Below are 21,199 nucleotides of genomic sequence, written 5' to 3' on the forward strand. Positions count from 1 at the left end.
GGGAGCAGCGACATCGTGGAAAGAATTACGATGTCCTGCTCCTGGCTGAAGCAGGAGCAGGCTGGTAACCATGATAAACAGCGGGTTACTAGGGGCACAGGCGCACTTAGTAACCCGCTGTTTATCATGGTTACCACTCTGCTACGGTGAGCGGGAGGTTACCGCTCACCGTAGCAGAGTGGTAACCATGATAAATAGCGGGTTACTAAGTGCGCGTGTGCCCCTAGTAACCCGCTGTTTATCATGCTTACCAGCCTGATCGCTGGTCCCGCTGGTCACACACAGCGATGTGTGCTGACCAGCGGGAGGGCAAGGACCAAAAAATGGTCCAGGACACTTTGCAGCGATCAGCGACCTCACAGCAGGGGCCTGATCGCTGCAAAGTGTCACACATAGCGACATCGCTGGTGAGGTCGCTGTTGCGTCACCAAAACCGTGACTCAGCAGCGATCTCGCTATGTGAGACGGGGGCTTAAGTGGATAATTATCTTGAACACAATCTGTAAGAAAGTCCTTACTGAGAGCTGAAAGAGGCGGGAAAACAGTGTGGACGATTCCTTCTTTAAAGCACAGAATGAAGTTTATTCAGAGATACGCGGCAGAACAGTTCAGAATGCAGGCAGGGAAAGTACACTGGCTTTCACAGGTGACCAAATCAGCATTAGGATATCTGGCCATAGTCTGGCATTGTTGTGGCCTTGGCAATGGTCTGCCTTGTCGGTGGACTGCCCCGAACCACAGTATCAGAACCTTTTTATACATGGCTTAAACAAAGGAACTACATATTGTGGCAAAGGGCGTACACATGATAATATCATACTGCAGGATAACACATGCATTTTAGAACCAGAAAGTGATAATGCAACATGACAATATTTATGATTTTTACCAAACTCCATTACAATCCATAAATCCCCATGTCTCTCTTAAGTAATGACAGTTTCCTCATAATTCTAAACATATTGACAACTGTATTGTCCTAATTTCCATACCACAATTACAAGGACACTATTTACTACCCTATAACACCACTTATTTACTTTCACAATGACCTGCAGCTGCTCCCATTAACTTTGTGTATACTAAGTATATCTGCTAATGGCACTGACATCATTTTATATCTGCACTCTGGGGAGAGCGAGCAGAACATGCATCTCATTAGCTGCAAAACTTAGTTCTCAAACTTCTGAACAAGGTGGCTGCTAGGTTTAACATGGCTGTTCAGAATATTAGGACTTCTCATTCTCTTACACAATCACCCCCAAAGGCCTAAACGAGAACGTTAGCTTCAAACCCTATATAGGAGTGTGCCAATTTTATCAATATCTTTCTTCATGTTTTTATATCTCTATAGTTGTATAGTATATGTGTTATTGTTCGTGTTGGGTATTGTCTTTTTGGGTATACTACTGGCTTATTACCCTTGTACTTGTTTTGATATTAATCTACTTACTTGAGGTTTGTTTACTTCATCTACAGGAGATACTACAGAGAATTGATCATATCCACTGTATAGGATTGGACGTCACCTGGGAACAGAAACAACTTCCATCAATTTTTGGACTGTAAGACTCACCTGCATACATTGGTCAGATATACATCATCACACTGCGACTGAAATTGATGGCCCTTCCATAATAGTCTTAGCACTTATGCATGTACTAGATGGTGGCCCGATTCTAACGCATCGGGTATTCTAGAATATGTATGCGGCCGACCGGGCGCAATCAGCAGAACGTTGTTTAAATTTGCCGCCAAAATCGCTGATTGGTCGCGGCCGGCAACCGCGACCAAGCAGCAAAACGGTGCTCAAATTTGGCGGCAATATCGGTGACTGGTCGCGGGTGGCGGCCGCGTCCAATCAGTGAACTGTGTTAGTGAGGACCGGAGAGCCTGTTTAAATTTGGCGGTAAAATCGCTGATTAGTCGCGACCGCGACCAATCAGCAGAGCGTTGTTTAAATTTGGCGCCAATCTCGCTGATTGGTCGCGGTCGGCTGGCGCCGATCTCGCTGCCTGTGCGGCTACTTCCGCTGCGAGAAGCCGGGAGATGACCGGCGGCGCCGCTCCCCGATCCTCCGTTCACACTTGCCCTCCTGAGATCAGCGGGCCAAGCCGCTGATCTCCCGACGTTAGCCGCATGGAGGTGAGCGGCGCTGCCTGTCGGGGTACTTGTGCTGCCGCCTCGTGCCGGTCATCTCCCTGCTGCATCGCCGCTGACCTTCGTCCGGCAGCAGAGCCGCTAACGGCCGCCATCTTTTTCTGAAATCCCGCGTCGCTGATTGGCCGCGGCCGGACCAATCAGCGACGCGGGATTTCCTGGACAGACAAACAGAAAGAAAGACAGACAGAGAGACGGGATAAGACGATATTATATATATATATATAGATAGATAGATAGATATAGATATATAGATTATATGGTTTTGCATTTTATTTTGTATTCTTCAATATAGTTCTGATGAGTTGTATACTCCATTGGGTGGGCACAATATTGTAGCCGGATATCCATTTATAGGTACCTTGCTCGTGCGACAGCCTACCAGTCTTCTATATATCTCTATTATGTAACTACCATTATAGACTGTATTATATCTATCTATATGATCCTGCCGTATACTATAAATGGACATCATGGGCAACATCTGCATTGTTTCAACTGCTACAGTGATATTGTTTTGTATAAACCGCCATATGTTACCACTATGTAGAGTAACTATGCAATTCCTTTTATTGATGTAGTTGCTCTACTGGTTTTATGGTTCCTATCGCCACATTAGTCTTTCTGCTTGTAATTCGAGTATAATCTATACGTCATTTTATTGATCTGTCATTCCATCCCAGATTACAGGTGATTAATTATTCCAGTTTACTTGCTGGAGAGACAGCCATTCAGTATGAAGGCAGCGCAGACTCCTCGATATGCTTTATGTTATTCACTAGCATACCCTAAGGCTGTGTGCTCACGATGCAGAAATGCTCCGGATTTTTTCCTGAGCGTTTCTGCATCTCCCTGGCAGAAAAAACACATGCGGATTTTACATGCGTTTTTTTTGCCAGGGACAAGCGTATGTCCCCCGTTTTTCACATGCGATTTTAGCATGACTTGGAAAGTGCTTGACAACTTGGTCACACTATATAAATCCATGCAAACGGCATGGATTTATATAGTGTGACCAAGTTAATAGTTAAAAAGAATGGTAAAAAATAAACATTATACTCGCCTTCTGATGGCCCCCGGTCTCCTTCTCCGGTGTGTTGGGCAGCTCGCGGTGGTCTAAAAGGACCTTCCATGGCGTCATTTAGTCATATGACAGGTCACGCAACCGCCGAAGTCAGCGGTCGCGTGACCTGTTACATGACTAAATGATGTCATGGAAGGTCCTTTTAGACCACCCTGAGCCGCCGGGGAGCCAGGACGCATCGATGAGGAGACTGGGGGCCATCAGAAGGTGAGTATAATGCTTATTTTTTATTTTAATTCTTTTTTTTACAGGTACTATGGTACCCGGGTCTGGAGGAGAGTCTCCACTTCTCTAAACCCGGGTACCATCCGCACATTGAATCGCAGAATATCCGCATGTGTACGTGTAGTCATGCGGATATTATGCGATTCAATGCAAGTCAATGGCAGCGAAAACGCAGCGATAACCCAAAAATTAATGGTAGTGCTGTGGATTTTTCCGCAATGATAATCCGCAGCAGAAATTTCCGCAGCATGTGCACAGCACATGCGGATTATCATTGGGGGACATGGCAGGCCTTTTACCAAGAGTTTTTTAAGCTTTTCCGCAGCCGAATTGCCGCTGCGGAAACGCTTAAAAAACACATCGTGAGCACACAGCCTAATATACAAACTTGCAGAAAGAAAGCTGATTGTGTTTGTGCCATAATTGGCATCATTAGCTTTTCCATACCTACCTACCAGCAGGTTACAGTAGGGTCAGTATCAATTCCCTGTTTACACTTGATTCCTACAGATTAGTGCATTACATGCCTCACTAGGTTTGATCCTGTTTTTATCACGCCGGACGTGTGCGCATGCGCTGCTGCCTTAGTGTGGAGGGGCGCTCCATACTTGTGGCGGTTACGGGCCGGGTCACATGACCGGGCCATGTGACCATGATGACACGCACAGTGTAGTGATGCAACAACATGGCGGATAGGCGCCGATTCAAACGTCCGGCCAATCAAGTACCAGCATTACATATTTAATTTGCGTTACCCCCACCTGCTGACAAAACTGCAGCAGCTGTGAAACGCGCGTCGAGGGTTTTGTGAGCAGACTACATCCTACCACTCTCATGTCCACAGGTAATTGACTTATGCTTTATAGGTATTTATCCCTCCTTACTTACTCATGGCAGTGACCATACTTACTATCCGCGACCAATCAGCACAATAGTGTTTAACTTTGGCGCCAAAATCAGTGATTGGTCGCGGGCCAAGACAGCGACCAATCACTGATTTGTGCGGCAGATTTAAATAGCGGCCGCGACCAATTGGATGTCAGCGGCGCTGCCTGTGCGGATACTTCCGCTCCGAGAACCCGGGACATGAGCGGGCGCTCGCAGCAGAAATATCCGGACCCGCAGCGCCACTCCCCGGTCCTCCCTTCACACCCTAGCCGCTGATGTCCCCACAGTATCCGCATGGTGTTACAAAGGTCCGGACATTTGTGTTAAAAATCGCTGATTGGTCGCAGGCGCTGCCCGCGACCAATCACCGATTTGGGCGCCAAATTTAAATATCGGCCACGACCAATCAGAACAGCGGTGTTTAAATGTGGAGCCAAGATCGGTGATTGGTCGCGGCCGATATTTAAATTTGGCGCCCAAATCGGTGATTGGTCGCGGGCAGCGCCAGCGACCAATCAGCGATTTTTAACACAAATGTCTGGACGTTAGTAACACCATGCGGATACTGTGGGGACATCAGCGGCTAGGGTGTGAAGGGAGGACCGGGGAGCGGCGCTGCGGGTCGGGATACTTCTGCTCCGAGCGCCCGCTCATGTCCCGGGTTCTCGGAGCGGAAGTATCCGCACAGGCAGCGCCGCTGACATCCATGCGGCTAGGGTGTGAACGGAGGACCGGGGAGCGGCGCTGACATCCAATTGGTCACGGCCGCTATTTAGATCTGCCGCACAAATCGGTGATTGGTCGCTGTCTTGGCCCGCGACCAATCACTGATCTTGGCGCCAAAGTTAAACACTATTGTGCTGATTGGTCGCGGGCAGCGTCCGCGACCAATCACCGATTTAGGCGCCACATTTAAATAGCGGCCGCGACCAATCACCGATCTTGCCGCCACATTTAAACACTGCTGTGCTAATTGGTCGCGGACGCCAGCCGCAACCAATCAGCGACCTTGGCACCAAATTTAAACAACGCTCTGCTGATTGGTCACGGACTCCAGCCGCGACCAATCAATGAGATTGGCGCCAAATTTAAGCAACGCTCTGCTGATTGATCGCGGTCGCTGGCCGAGATCAATCAGCAGTATTGGCGCAAAATTTAAACACCGCTCTGCTGATTGGTCGCGGTTGTCGGCCGTGACCAGTCAGCAGTACTGGCGCCAAATTTAAACCTCACTCTGCTGATTGGTCGCAACCACCGGCCGCGACCAATCTTTGTTTTTTGTGCCAAATTTAAACAACGCTCTGCTGATTGGTCGCTTGCCGCGACCAATTAGCAGTATTGGGGCCAAATTTAAACCCCGCTCTGCTGATTGGTCGCGGTCGCTTGCCGCGACCCATCAGCAGTATTGGGGCCAAATTTAAACACCGCTTTGCTGATTGGTCGCGTTTGGCAACCACAACCAATCAGCGATTTTGGCGCCAAATTTAAACACCGCTCTGCTAATTGCGCCCGGTCGCCCGCATACATATTCTAGAATACCCGATGCGTTAGAATCGGGCCACCATCTAGTACAGAATAATGGGCCCCACATAGTCCTCCATACAGAATAATGGGTCTCACATAGTCCTCCATACAGAATAATGGGCCCCACATAGTGCTCCATGTGCAAGAATATAACTACTATAATACTTCCCCTTATATACAAGAATATAACTACTATAATACTGCCCCTATGTACAAGAATATAACTACTATAATACTGTTCCTATGTACAAGAATATAACTACTATAATACTGCTCCTATGTACAAGAATATAACTACTACAATACTGCCCCCTATGTACAAGAATATAACTACTGTAATACTGCTCCTATGTACAAGAATATAACTACTATAATACTGCTCCTATGTACAAGAATATAACTACTATAATACTGCCCCTATGTAAAAGAATATAACTACTATAATACTGCCCCTATGTACAAGAATATAGCTACTATAATACTGCTCCTATGTACAAGAATATAACTACTGTAATACTGCTCCTATGTACAAGAATATAACTACTATAATACTGTCCCCTATGTACAAGAATATGACTACTATAATACTGCCCCTATGTACAAGAATATAACTACTATAATACTGTCCCCTATGTACAAGAATATGACTACTATAATACTGCTCCTATGTACAAGAATATAACTACTATAATACTGCTCCTATGTACAAGAATATAACTACTATAATACTGCCCCCTATGTACAAGAATATAACTACTATAATACTGCCCAATGTACACGAGTATAGCTGCTATAATACTTATGAGGGTTACATTTGTTCCTGTGATGTCACCATGCGTTTCATGAAACGGTACAGATCGGCGCCGTCCACTACTAGAAGGTGGTGCTGGCTCCAGCTTTTTTTGACGCGGAGAGTTTTGTTTTATGTGATTTTCAGTTGCATGGAAAGAAATGTCCGGTGCCAATTACACACTGACAAGTCCGGGCGCGGAGTAAGTAGTTTATTTTGGCAGCAGGTGCAGAATTGAACATAACCTCATAGAGACCTCAGGGGAATATTTTCAGGAACCTGTATGTGAGGCTGCGGGCGGGCAGCGGTGTTGTGTAGGAGCGTGCGTATCGTATGTCAGGCTGAGAACTGGGACAATAACCCATTCCTGACCGGAGGGAAGTTTGCTGTGTGGGTGCGTATCGGTGAATAAGTATCTCCAGACTTCATTACTGTTATACCATCGCCCTCAACAGATCCTACATTCGACCTACAAACTCCTAAGCATCGGCCACCGGTGTATCCCCCGGAGGTGGAATATCCACGTGTCTCATGGTGGTAAGGGACTAACTAGGACAGGAGGTACTGGGGCTGTTACCTTGTCAAGGTACTGAAGGATCTGTGGAAGCTGCACTGTTTTGGGGGATCTGTGGATGACGCACGGTTATGGGGGATTTGTGGATGATGCGCTGTTATGGGGGATCTGTAGATGACCCACTGTTATGTAGGATCTGTAGATGACGCACTGTTATGAGGATCTGTAGATGACGCGCTGTAATGGGGGATCTGTGGATGACGCACTGTAATGGGGGATTTGTGGATGACGCGCTGTAATGGGGGGGATCTGTGGATGACGCACTGGTATGGGGGATTTGTGGATGACGCGCTGTAATGGGGATCTGTGGATGACGCGCTGTTATGGGGGATTTATGGATGACGCACTGTAATGGGGGATTTGTGGATGACGCGCTGTAATGGGGATCTGCGGATGACGCGCTGTTATGGGGGATCTGTGGATGCTGCACTGTTATGTAGGATCTGTAGATGACGCGCTGTTATGGAGGATCTGTAGATGACGGGCTGTTATGGAGGATCTGTAGATGACGCGCTGTAATGGGGGATCTGTGGATGACGCTCTGTTATGGGGATCTGCGGAGGACGCGCTGTTATGGGGGATCTGTGGATGCTGCACTGTTATGTAGGATCTGTAGATGACGCGCTGTCATGGGGGTCTGTGGATGACGCTCTGTTATGGAGGATCTGTGGATGACGCTCTGTTATGGGGGATCTGTGGATGACGTGCTGTTATGGGGGATCTGTGGATGACGCGCTGTTATGGAGGATCTGTGGATGACACGCTGTAATGGGGGATCTGTGGATGACGCACTGTTATGGGGGATCTGCGGATGACGTGCTGTTATGGGGGATCTGTGGATGCTCTGTTATAGGGGATCTGCGGATGCTCTGTTATAGGGGATCTGCGGATGACGCGCTGTTATGGGGGATCTGCGGATGACGCGCTGTTATGGGGGATCTATGGATGATGTGCTGTTATAGGGGATCTGTTTATGGCACGCTGTAATGTGGGATCTGTTTATGGCACACTGTTAGGGGGATCTGTTTATGGCACGCTGTAATGTGGGATCTGTTTATGGCACACTGTTAGGGGGATCTGTGGATGACGCACTGTTATGGGGGATCTGGATGAAGCTCTGTTATGGGGATCTGTTTATGACGCTCTGTTATGGGGGATCTGTGGATGACGCACTGTGATGTGGGATCTGTTTATGGCGCACTGTTATGGGGGATCTGGATGAAGCTCTGTTATGGGGATCTGTTTATGACGCTCTGTTATGGGGGATCTGTAGATGACGCACTGTGATGGGGGATCTGTTTATGACTCACTGTTATGGGGGATCTGTAGATGACGCACTGTTATGGGGGATCTGTGGATGACGCACTGTTATGGGGGATCTGTGGATGAAGCACTGTTATGGGGATCTGTTTAGGACGCTCTTTTATGGGGGATCTGTGGATGACGCACTGTGATGGGGGATCTGTTTATGGCGCACTGTTATGGGGGATCTGTGGATGACGCACTGTAATATGTAATATCTATACATTTTGATGTATCCCTCTGTCTGTCTCTGTATCTGATCACTTGTGATCTGCATTCACGTCCCCCAGAGCAGCGCTCACTTTCTCTCTGCTAGCCCCGGGGCCCCTGTCCGTTGTGCCTCTTTGATGAAGCAATGATCAGAGCCAGCGGATGTCCAGGCAGCCTGCCACATGGCACAGGAGCGGCATTGTGAATCAGGGAGGAGGGGCGGCCGGAGGAGCGTCACTCCCAGCTCAGTCACTTCTGTCTCTTCTGTCTCCACAGAGATGCAGAACAGTTATCTCCGGACTGTAAAGCGTCAGGACAGAGGCTCGATTGTCACAGAGAGACACCCTCCATCTACCCTCCGAAACTGAGGAAGAAGATACTTTTGGGACTCTATGAAAGGACGGTGAGGATCGCACTTCATATCACATGACTAGCGCTATATACTGTATACTCTACTTTATATACTATATTTGGTGTGTTTATCACTTTAAGAGCGATGTATCTGTAGCACCATCATCCTTCAGAGCACTTTATCCTGGAAATTATACTGGTGGGGGACCCCCTTGTCTGAAGAGCTGACCCTCTATCGGGGAGAGCTGCAGTACCCCCGTAGACCGTAGTTTATCGGTGGAGCGCGGCAGCGGTGCGATACTTTAAGAGTGACCTTGGAAGTCACAACGACTTTGAGAGTGTTGTGTAATAATGACATAATGTGTCCATAACGTATTGTAGTAGTGTGTATATACGGCTGCGGGTACATGTGTAAGTATATAGTTATATACCCCCCGTATAGTATATATGGTGATATGTGTACAGATCTCAGCACATAGCTGTATACTAGATATGTAGAGGATACAGAATATACAGGGAATTATTTGCACCATTTTTCGACTTTACATTTGGTAAATATTTTGGAAAGATGACGATATTTTTATCTTTTAATTCCTCTGTTTTTAAATTTGTCCTATCCTGTGAAAATTCTCAAATTTTACAACAAATATCACCTGCTCCAAATTCTACATTTCTGTACCGGAATACAGATTCAAATTAATCATTTGCATCCAAACAGTCAAATACAGCAGGTGAAATAAGTATTGAACACGTCACCAATTTTCGAAGTAAATGTATTTGTAAAGGTGCTATTGACATGAAATTCTCACCAGATGACAGTAACAATCCATCCAATCCGCACAGGCAAAGAAATCATCCATAGATGTCCGTAAATTGTGTAATAATGAGAAATGACACAGGGAAAATATATTGAACACATGAAGAAGGAGAAGAACAAGAAGTCCTGGAAAGTCCTGACGTCGGCTGAGATATATCAGTAATTAGAAAGCAATCCTGCCACTTAGTGACGAATAATATCAGCTGGTTCAATTGATGGCCTATAAAAAGGTGTCTCATTACCAAGGTGCCACACAAGAAACCTCTCATGATGAGTAACACCAGTGAGCTGTCTCAAGACCTTTGCAACCTTATTGTTGTAAAACATACTGATGGCTTTGGATACAGAAGAATTTCAAAACAGCTGAAGCTTCCACTGAGCATTGTTTGAGCCATAATCCGGAATTGGAAAGAACATCATTTCACCATAAACCAGCCACGACCAGGTGCTCCCTGCAAGTTTTCAGGCAGAGGAGTGAAAAGAATTATCAGAAGTGTTGCCCAAGAGCCAAGGACCATCTGTGGAGAGTTACAAAAAGACCTGGAATCAGAAGGTACAATTGTTTCAAAGAAAGCTTTAAGTAATGCTCACCACGCTACCTCCATGGCCTTTATACACACTCGCCACTCCATTGCTGAACAAAAAGCATGTTCAAGCGCATTTAAAGTTTGCTTCACAACATTTAGACAAGCCTGTGAAATACAAGGAGAATATAGTCTGGTCAGGTAAGACCAAAACTGAACCCTTTGGATGCCATAATACACACCATGTTTGGAGGCCAAAAGGCACTGCATATCACCCTAAAAACACCATACCAACAGTGAAGTATGGAGATGGGAACATCATGGTGTGGGGCTGTTTTTCAGCATACGACACTGGCAAACTTCATATAATTGAAGGAAGGAAGAATGGACAACTGTACCAAGACTGGTTTAATAAAAATCTGCCATCTCCCAGGATGAAGAAGATGAAACGAGGGTGGACATTTCAGCAAGACAATGATCCCAAACACACAGCCAAGGAAACTCAATTCGTTTCAGAGAGAGAAAATAAAGCTGCTAGAATGGCCGAGCCGATCACCTGAGTATATGTATGTTTTGTGTATACAGTATATGTATGTTTTGTGTATACAGTATATGTATGTGTATATCTCATTCCTTCTGTGCATGGCGTCCGATCTGGAATGTGACCGTTTTTGTAAGGACCGCTGAGTGACATGAATCATCCTGCATGGTTCACCCTGTTCTCTTAAGCTTTTTGATGTGGCTTTTGGTTTGTACTAGTATCTAGGAGCCCACCCCGTTCCTCCCAGGTATCTTCTCACCTTGCGGGTCACTGCTTCCGGGGCTACAGGAACAGCAGCTTTTCCCCCCATGTATTTTTTTTTCCAGGGAGGTTCCCTGTTTGCCGACCTGCAGGTAATGTGCATTATCTGTATATTACTGTGTGTAAAAGTGACTTTCCCATCCGCATACTCGCCCTCTCTTGTCCCCGGCCCTTGTCGCAGGTCTGGGATAATTCCTCAGCTCAGTGTCGGGTTGCACAGCTGTGTGCTCCTTGCAGTGGGGAATGTATGGACTCGCTGGCGTCTGTGTGTAAATTCCTAATTTAAAGGGATTGTGCTTTTTTACTGCATAAATAAAGGTAGTTGATAGAATGTGTCTGTGCAGTTATAGTATCAGTACACTTATGCATGTAAATATCACAGTCATGGCAGCCGTGCCCCCTCGGAGATCGCTCTTCTGCGTCTTTATCACTAGACAGATTCAGTTTGCCAGTTGCACAATCAATGTAAAGGACTTGTGCAATGTTGGGCTAGCGTTCTACCGGGTGGCAACTGAATCGTGTCCTCATCCGGGGGCCAATGTGTGCATGAGACTGCAGTATTACTGATGTGTTACTGGCAGAATCATGAGATCATTCATAGCTGCATAGTTATAAGGATGAAGGAACACACAAGTCCATCAAGCTCAACCTATAACCTAACCTGATTAACCAGAGGAGGCAATAACCCCATGAGGCAGATGCTAATCGTCCCAAATTAGGGGGAAAACGCCTTCTCGTCTCCACATACGGCGATCAGACTTGTTTCCTGGATCAACGTCCATTCACAGAATCAAGTGCTCATATAACCTGAAATAATATTGTTTTTGATCATTAGAACATCGTGTGACAGTGAGTTCCATAGTTTTACTGATTGAACTGTAAAAATATTGTAGTCTTACTGCTCTTACAGTAAAGAATCCATTCTCACTGCTCCTATACTAGCGTCTATTCTCACTGCTTGTACAGTAAACAATCCATAGTATCACTGCTCCTACAGTAAAGAATCCATTGTCGCACTGCTCGTATACTAGCATCTATTCTCACTGCTTGTACAATAAAGAATCCATAGTCTCACTGCTCGTATACTAGCATCTATTCTCACTGCTTGTACAATAAAGAATCCATAGTCTCACTGCTCGTATACTAGCGTCTATTCTCACTGCTCCTACAGTAAAGAATCCATTGTCGCACTGCTCGTATACTAGCATCTATTCTCACTGCTTGTACAATAAAGAATCCATAGTCTCACTGCTCGTATACTAGCATCTATTCTCACTGCTCCTACAGTAAAGAATCCATTGTCGCACTGCTCGTATACTAGCATCTATTCTCACTGCATGTATAGTAAAAAATCCATAGTCTCACTGCTCGTATATTAGCGTCTATTCTCACTACTTCTAGAGTAAAGAATCCATAGTCTCACTGCTCGTATACTGGCATCCATTTTCACTGCTTGTACAGTAAAAAATCGATAGTAACACTGCTCTTACAGTAAAGAATTCATAGTCTCACTCCTCATATACTAGTCCATTCTCTCATAGTCTCACTGCTCATATACTAGTCCATTCTCTCTGCTTGTACAGTAAAGAATCTATAATCTCACTGCTCTTATATTACATAATCTACAATCTTATTGCTCATGCAGCACAGAATCCATATTTTCACTGCTAATACTGTGAAGAATCCATAGTGGCCATACTATTGACTTGTACAGAGGCAAAACTATGTTCTTGTCATGAGCATCTCTGCCTCTTTTAATGCATCCTGTTATTTTATTTGCCTTGGCAGCAGCTACCTGACGCTGGTCGCTAAAGTATAGTTTAACGCCCTCGCATATTCCTTAGTCTTTTTTAGTGTCCTTTTTACCCAGCGTTTTACTATTTAGTGCATAATTATAAATTTTATTTCCTCTGCCCATGTGCCTGACCGCACTTTTATCTACATTAAAAGGAATCTGTTAGCAGGTTTTTGCTGTGTAATCTGACATCAGCATGATGTAGGGACAGAGACCCTGATTCTGCTGAAGATCTAGCAGAGCTGTGTATAACCCCGTCCACATCACTGGAAACAAGGTCTCTGCCCCTACATCATGCTGCTCTCAGAAAATTGGTCTTATAAAATTTTAGCACCATTTACAATTTTTTTACACCATTTTAAATTAAAACATCTAAAAAAAAACTATATAGGTTTTGGTATCACCGTATTGGTGCTGACCTGGAGAAGGTCATTCTCTCATCCCAAAAACATGGCGGAATTGAGTTGGTTTTTTTTTTCTCTCCATTTCACCGCACCTGGAATTTTCCCCCTATTTTTCAGTATATTATTTGGTAAAATGAATGGCGTCAATCAGAACTTCCATTTGAATGGAAGATTAAAAAAGATAAGGAGGGAAAAAAAAATGGCAGGTTTTTATGGCTTTTGCTCTTTCCTCCCCCTGCCGGCCTAATATCAGATAGGTGGGGGTCCCTGATCCAGCACCCCCCATTGATCAACTCTGAGAAGTACACTGTGTACGGACCTGGAACATCACAGTAGTGCAAACACCTTCCCCCAGTAATCACAGCAGTGCCTCAACATCTCTTCCCAGTAGTCATAGCAGCTCCCACACCCTCTCCCCCAGTAGTCACAGCAGTGCCTCCACCTTTTCCCCCAGTAGTCACAGTAATGCGTCATCCATGCCTGAACAATCATGGCAGTGCCTCCACCTTTCACCCACAAGTCACAGGGAGTCTGTGAAAACTTTAATCCAAAAACTACTTTTAGTAGATGTGGGGCTGAACCTCGCCATTTATCTCCTCAATACCAAACCTAGAGGCCTGGGAAAGAATTTATCCAAATTGTTTCTACGTATTCTAACGGCTGCGAGGTGCATGATCGCATCTTTTGGAAAAAGTTTAATCCACCTTCTTACCAAGATTTGTTCCTCGGGATTTCGGACATTCGCAGAATGGAATACATGACGGCCCTACTGATGCTAAGGTGGATCGTTTAAAGTCTATCTGGGCTCTTTGGGGCTATTTCTGGGCCCAGTTTAACATTTAAATTTACCTGGAATATAGATCCTTCCCCTCCCTTTTCCTTAATGTGTGTGAGCCCTATGGCATTTGTTCGTCTATCATAAGAACCTTATAGGGTTTACAGGTAGAGAACACCCCTACCTGAGCTTCATGGTCGGCCTATTATTCTGTATGGAGGACTATGTGGGGCCCATTATACTGTATGGAGGACTATGTGGGGCCCATTATTCTGTATGGAGGACTATGTGGGGCCATTATACTGTGTAGAGGGCTGTATGGGGATCACAGATGGGGGCATTATACTGTATTGGGGCCACCATACTTTGCCAGGGAAGTTTAGGTTGGAGGTACAGTAGGGTCATCATACCATACGTGTGTTGAGTACTGTGAAGGAACTCACTGTGGAGATATCATACTGTGTTTGGGGGGCACTTTTGTTGTCATCATAATTTATGGGGGCAATGAAAGGGCAATCTAGGGGCTTCAATATGAGAAAAATTACTCTGTAAGGGCTGCAAAGTTATTAGATATGCTTTTCTGTGACCCCACCGAATATTAAGTTTTTTTTTTTAATAAGTATCAAGGTTGGCTCGCGACTTTGTCCAAGTTTTTAATTTTTGCTCTCTGTCTATTTGAGTTTGACATCCCTGCCATAAGGCTACTACGGAGTTTTGGGTTCTATAATTTAATAAAAAATACTACAGATATATAAAAAAAAAAATCTCTGATGGAAATATCTTGCGTATTTCCAATAGATGAGTGTTTTCCCTGATATTAATCGCCATCATCTCCTATGCATCTGGTAGACTCTGGGTGGCTACTGTTAATAGTTGTCAACACAGTGTCAATTCGGGAGCACATCTAACTGGGCTCCGCAGGAATTACTTAGACGGTTTTTCCTTCGCACACATGGATGGAGTAAGACATGCTGGGGATGAAATCATTTTGAATGCAGCGCATTCTGCCAAGCATCACGGCGCATCATTTTAAGGGGAGCGCCAATAGACGCAAAGGGTCTTCAAAGAAAAAAAAAAATAGAGGTGGTGGAGGGGAATAGAAATGACTTGCAAACGTATATCCCATGATGTCTTAGCCTGGCACCACATGGGGCTAGATCATATTTAGCAGGATATAGTTGAATATATTATTTCAGATTGTGCGGGGGATACAGAAAAGCCGCAGATGCAGATTAAGGCCCAGGAGAGGCTAAAGGCTGTGCCCTATGCAGCAGCATTCAGCATGTCGCAGGCATCGAGAAAACTTCAGCAAAAGGGTATATTTAGCCAAGTCTAGCACTTTCTATATGGCTGCCTCATAACGAAGTTTGCAAAGTAATGTTTTACGTTCTGGGGGCCGTAATGGAAATTGCCCAACCATGTAACTGTGATATTGTGCTATATACTGTCCTGGGAAGAATAATAATTGAGACTGAATAATGTCACTGGGTGTATCTTTCCGAATTCAGTCCTGATTATGTGATACTGCAAAGTGTTTAAAGGGATTATGTCAAAAAAAGCTCAGTCATCGGTTAATATAAGTTGCCCCAACTTTTATGAGAGTTTGCTTTAATTACATAGGTCTGAAAGGATAACATTTTTGAAAAGTAAGGTGATTTTTATATACCTTTTGATCACAGAACTCATGAAAAATATAGAAAAAAACTCCATCACGTACAGTTTGTTGAAAAACACAGACTCCATATGCTTTTTCTTGCACCATACTTTGACCCCTTTGCTCGACCTTTGTTGGCTGATTTTGGTGCCGTTGGTTAGGAATGGTTTTTGATGGTACAGAAGCAGAGAAAAGGAATTTCTTCCATACTTTTCTCAAGGCGGTGCTCTAGTGTATTGCAATGATGTTCCTGAGCTGATGGGAAAATTTGATATTGAGCATAATGTGAACGAGTGGAGACTTTATTAATTCATCCAAAAGAAGTCTGAAACCTGTGCTACTGCACAATGGCAGCAAACATGCTTCAGTGCCTGTAGGGCATTCTGTGAACTTAAAGGAAAGCCATGAGAATTTAGACTTTATTCTCAAGAAACTTGGCTACAAGGATCAAGGATGGTCAATATGTGGTGATCTGAAAGCTCTCTCTTTGCTCCTTGGGCATCAAAGAGGATACACGAAGTATCCATGCTTTTTGTGTGACTGGTACAGCCGGGATAGGACTCATCACTGGAACCAGAACCAAAAAAGTTGGCCAACGAGAAAATATGTGCAACCTAGACTCAAGAACATAGTTGAGAAAAGTTTAGTTGATCCCACTAAAGTTCTTCTACCACCACTCCACATTAAGCTTGGACTGATAAAGCAGTTTGTGAAAGCTCTTCTAAAAGAAGCAGAGACTGTTAAGTACCTGTGTACCAAGTTTTAGGGACTGTCCAAAGCACAGCTGATGGAAGGCATTTTTGTGTGGGTTTGGATATTTAGAAACTCATGAAGGACGACGTGTTCGAAACAAAAAGGAAAGGTGTTGAGAAAAGGGCTTGGGATTCTTTTAAGGAAGTCGTGAAGAAATTTCTAGGTAACAACAAAGAGCCAAAATTTAAGTCCATCGCGGAGAAAACGCTGAAACGTTTCAAAACCTTGGGTTGTCGGATGAATTTGAAGTTACATTTTTGACATTCCCATTTGGACTACATTCCTGAAAACCTTGGTGCGGTTAGCGAAGAGCAAGGAGAAAGATTTCATCAGGATATCAAGGAGATGATGGAACGCGAACATGATGGGGGACGACTGCTGGACGCTTCACAGAGAAGATCCGCATGACTTCTATAAGAGAAGAGGTATCAAGAGTAGCTTTGAAGAGAAAAGGAAGAGGTGCAAGAATCTCCAATAAATTTGAAGAAGGAATGTTCAGTACATTTGTAGATATAATATTGTGTACATTTTTGGCTACAATAAAGATGTTTCTTGTTCATCTCACTTGTATGTAATTTAACACGCGTTTTGTACAAAATCCATACCTGGTGGTTAAAAATAGAAGTGTTTTTGGTTTTGTTTTTAAAATCGGGGCATAAGAAAACATCCGAATAAGTCATTGGATTAGAAACAATTTTTTAATAAACCTAAATTTTGCATACCTGTGTTATATTCTAACGATTCCCAACCAGTGCTATTTGGCTGAGCTCAGGAAGAACCAAGAGACACCCAGGAGCGTCAGACGTAAGGGGCAAGACTATATTTCTTTATACTCAGGTGGCACCAAGTGTATATTTGTTTTATGTTCAGGTTACAGTGTACATATCTTTTTGTTCAGGGCGACCAACACGCACACATATATACATATATATGTCCAGGGGTGGAGGGACGCGGTGCTTATTCATGTCATCATTATAAGCAATTACCCAGTGTCGGGTAGATGTTGGGCTTTTGCTGATGCAATCACAGTACACATGGAACAAATCTATTATGTTTTTATGACTTACAGGTTGGTATGACCACATGTATTGTCCTCATACTGCAACACCATTGATATATGTTTCCCAGGTACACCATTCAGTATTGTTTCAGCTCAAGGATCAAAAATCTCCTATAATTTATATGAATTGCCCTGATATGTATCATTTAGCATTATTTGCTGTGCCTCTCAATATTCAGCAACTTTTCTGAGTTTTTTAATATATATATAACTTAATAAAATACAATATTTTACAATTTATATGTGTTCACTTCTCTTTTGTTACTGAGCAGTATATGTGCTTAGTGCTGAGGTTAGATAGATATAGAAACCAGAAAACTCCGCTGGTTATACCTGATATACAACAAACCCTAAGGGAATATTTACAGTTTTGCAATAGATTTATGTATATAATTAATCTACTATTCTGCTGGTATTGTCATCTTGTACATACTGTACATTACATTACTATCCTGTACTGATCCTGTACTGATCCTGAGTTACATCCTGTATAATACTCCAGAGCTGCACTCACTATTCTGCTGGTACAGTCACTGTGTACATACATTACTGATCCTGTGTTACATCCTGTATTATACTCCAGAGCTGCACTCACTATTCTGCTGGTGCAGTCACTGTGTACGTACATTACATTACTGATCCTGAGTTACATCCTGTATTATACTCCAGAGCTGCACTCACTATTCTGCTGGTGGAGTCACTGTGTACATACAGTCATATGAAAAAGTTTGGGCACCCCTATTAATCTTAAGCTTAATGTTCTATAAAAATTGGTGTTTTTGCAACAGCTATTTCAGTTTGATATATGTAATAACTGTTGGATACAGTAATGTTTCTGCCTTGAAATGAGGTTCATTGTACTAACAGAAAATGTGCAATCTGCATTCAAACAAAATTTGACAGGTGCATAAGTATGGGCACCTCACCAGAAAAGTGACATTAATAGTTAGTAGATCCTCCTTTTGCAAAAATATCAGCCTCTAGTCGCTTCCTGTAGCTTTTAATGAGTTCCTGGATCCTGGATGAAGGTATTTTTGACCATTCCTCTTTACAAAACAATTCCAGTTCAGTTAAGTTTGATGGTCGCCGAGCATGGACAGCCCTCTTCAAATGATCCCACAGATGTTCAATGATATTCAGGTCTGGGGACTGGGATGGCCATTCCAGAACATTGTAGTTGTTCCTCTGCATGAATGCCTGAGTAGATTTGGAGCGGTGTTTTGGATCATTGTCTTGCTGAAAGATCCATCCACTTTGTAACTTCATATTTATCACTGATTCTTGAACACTATTGTCAAGAATCTGCTGATACTGAGTGGAATCCATGCGTCCCTCAACTTTAACAAGATTCCCAGTGCCAGCATTGACCACACAGCCCCAAAGCATGATGGAACCTCCACCAAATTTTACTGTGGGTAGCAAGTGTTTTTCTTGGAATGCTGTGTTTTTTTGCCACCATGCATAACGCCTTTTTGTATGACCAAATAACTCAATCTTGATTTCATCAGTCCACAGGACCTTCTTCCAAAAAGAAATTGGCTTCTCCAAATGTGCTTTTGCATACCTCAGCCAACTCTGTTTGTGGCGTGCTTGCAGAAACGGCTTCTTTCGCATCACTCTCCCATACAGCTTCTCCTTGTGCAAAGTGCCTTGTATAGTTGACCGATGCACAGTGACACCATCTGCAGCAAGTTGATGCTGCAGCTCTCTGGAGGTGGTCTGAGGATTGTCCTTGACTGATCTCACCATTCTTCTTCTCTGCCTTTCTGATGTTTTTCTTGGCCTGCCACTTCTGGCCTTAACAAGAACTGTCCCTGTGTTCTTCCATTTCCTTACTATGTTCCTCACAGTGTAAACTGACTGGTTAAATCTCTGAGACAGCTTTTTGTATGCTTCCCCTGAACAACTATGTTGAATAATCTTTGTTTTCAGATCATTTGACAGTTGTTTTGAGGAGCACATGATGCCACTCTTCAGAGGAGATTCAAACAGGAGAACAACTTGCAAGTGGCCATTTTAAGTAGCTTTTCTCATGATTGCATACACCTGGCTATAAAGTTCAAAGCTCCATGAGGTTACAAAACCAAAAAAAGTGCTTTAGTAAGTCAGTAAAAAGTAGGTAGGAGTATTTAAAACAAGAAAATGATAAGGGTGCCCATACTTATGCACCTTTCAAATTTTGTTTGAATGCAGATTGCACATTTTCTGTTAGTACAATAAACCTCATTTCAAGGCAGAAACATTACTGTGTCCAACAGTTATTACATATATCAAACTGAAATAGCTGTTGCAAAAACACCAATTTTTATAAAACATTAAGCTTAAGATTAATAGGGGTGCCCAAACTTTTTCATATGACTGTACATTACATTACTGATCCCGAGTTACATCCTGTATTATACTCCAGAGCTGCACTCACTATTCTGCTGGTACAGTCACTGTGTACATACATTACTGATCCTGAGTTACATCCTGTATTATACTCCAGAGCTGCACTCACTATTCTGCTGGTACAGTCACTGTGTACATACATTACTGATCCTGAGTTACATCCTGTATTATACTCCAGAGCTGCACTCACTATTCTGCTGGTGCAGTCACTGTGTACGTACATTACATTACTGATCCTGAGTTACATCCTGTATTATACTCCAGAGCTGCACTCACTATTCTGCTGGTGGAGTCACTGTGTACATACATTACATTACTGATCCCGAGTTACATCCTGTATTATACTCCAGAGCTGCACTCACTATTCTGCTGGTGCAGTCACTGTGTACATACATTACATTACTGATCCTGAGTTACATCCTGTATTATACTCCAGAGCTGCACTCACTATTCTGCTGGTGCAGTCATTGTGTACATGCATTACATTACTGATCCTGTATTATACTCCAGAGCTGCACTCACTATTCTGCTGGTGCAGTCACTGTGTACATACATTACATTACTGATCCTGTATTATACTCCAGAGCTGCACTCACTATTCTGCTGGTGCAGTCACTGTGTACATACATTACATTACTGATCCTGTACTGATCCTGAGTTACATCCTGTATTATACTCCAGAGCTGCTCTCACTATTCTGCTGGTGCAGTCACTGTGTACATACATTACATTACTGATCCTGTACTGATCCTGAGTTACATCCTGTATTATACTCCAGAGCTGCACTCACTATTCTGCTGGTGCAGTCACTGTGTACATACATTACATTACTGATCCTGAGTTACATCCTGTATTATACTCCAGAGATGCACTCACTATTCTGCTGGTGCAGTCACTGTGTACATACATTACATTATTTATCCTGTACAGATCCTGAGTTACATCCTGTATTATACTCCGGAGCTGCACTCAATATTCTGCTGGTGCAGTCACTTTGTACATACATTACTGATCCTGAGTTACATCCTGTATTATACTCCAGAGCTGCACTCACTATTCTGCTGGTGCAGTCACTGTGTACATACATTACATTACTTTTCCTATACTGACCCTGAG

At 43.7% G+C, this 21,199-nt stretch overlaps 1 protein-coding gene across 4 annotated transcripts in view; it reads left to right on the forward strand.

The window, feature by feature from the left end:
• LOC141239847 (beta-1,4-galactosyltransferase 4-like) overlaps positions 1 to 21,199 on the forward strand; it is a 91,683-nt gene that overhangs the window by 34,659 nt on the left and 35,825 nt on the right. Inside the window, exons 2-3 of one of the 4 annotated variants that reach the window (XM_073668573.1) lie at positions 1,480 to 1,565; positions 9,034 to 9,160. The gene's annotated coding sequence lies outside the window, so the exon portion shown is untranslated. Of the gene's footprint in view, positions 1 to 1,479; positions 1,566 to 6,941; positions 7,066 to 7,184; positions 7,209 to 9,033; positions 9,161 to 21,199 lie in introns of those variants that run through there. The other 3 variants (XM_073668574.1, XM_073668575.1, XM_073668572.1) reach the window with 3 other exon arrangements.

This window comes from Phyllobates terribilis, unplaced genomic scaffold, assembly GCF_046119375.1.
Source record: "Phyllobates terribilis strain yellow unplaced genomic scaffold, ASM4611937v1 Scaffold_2__4_contigs__length_985480577, whole genome shotgun sequence".
NCBI lineage: Eukaryota > Metazoa > Chordata > Amphibia > Anura > Dendrobatidae > Phyllobates > Phyllobates terribilis.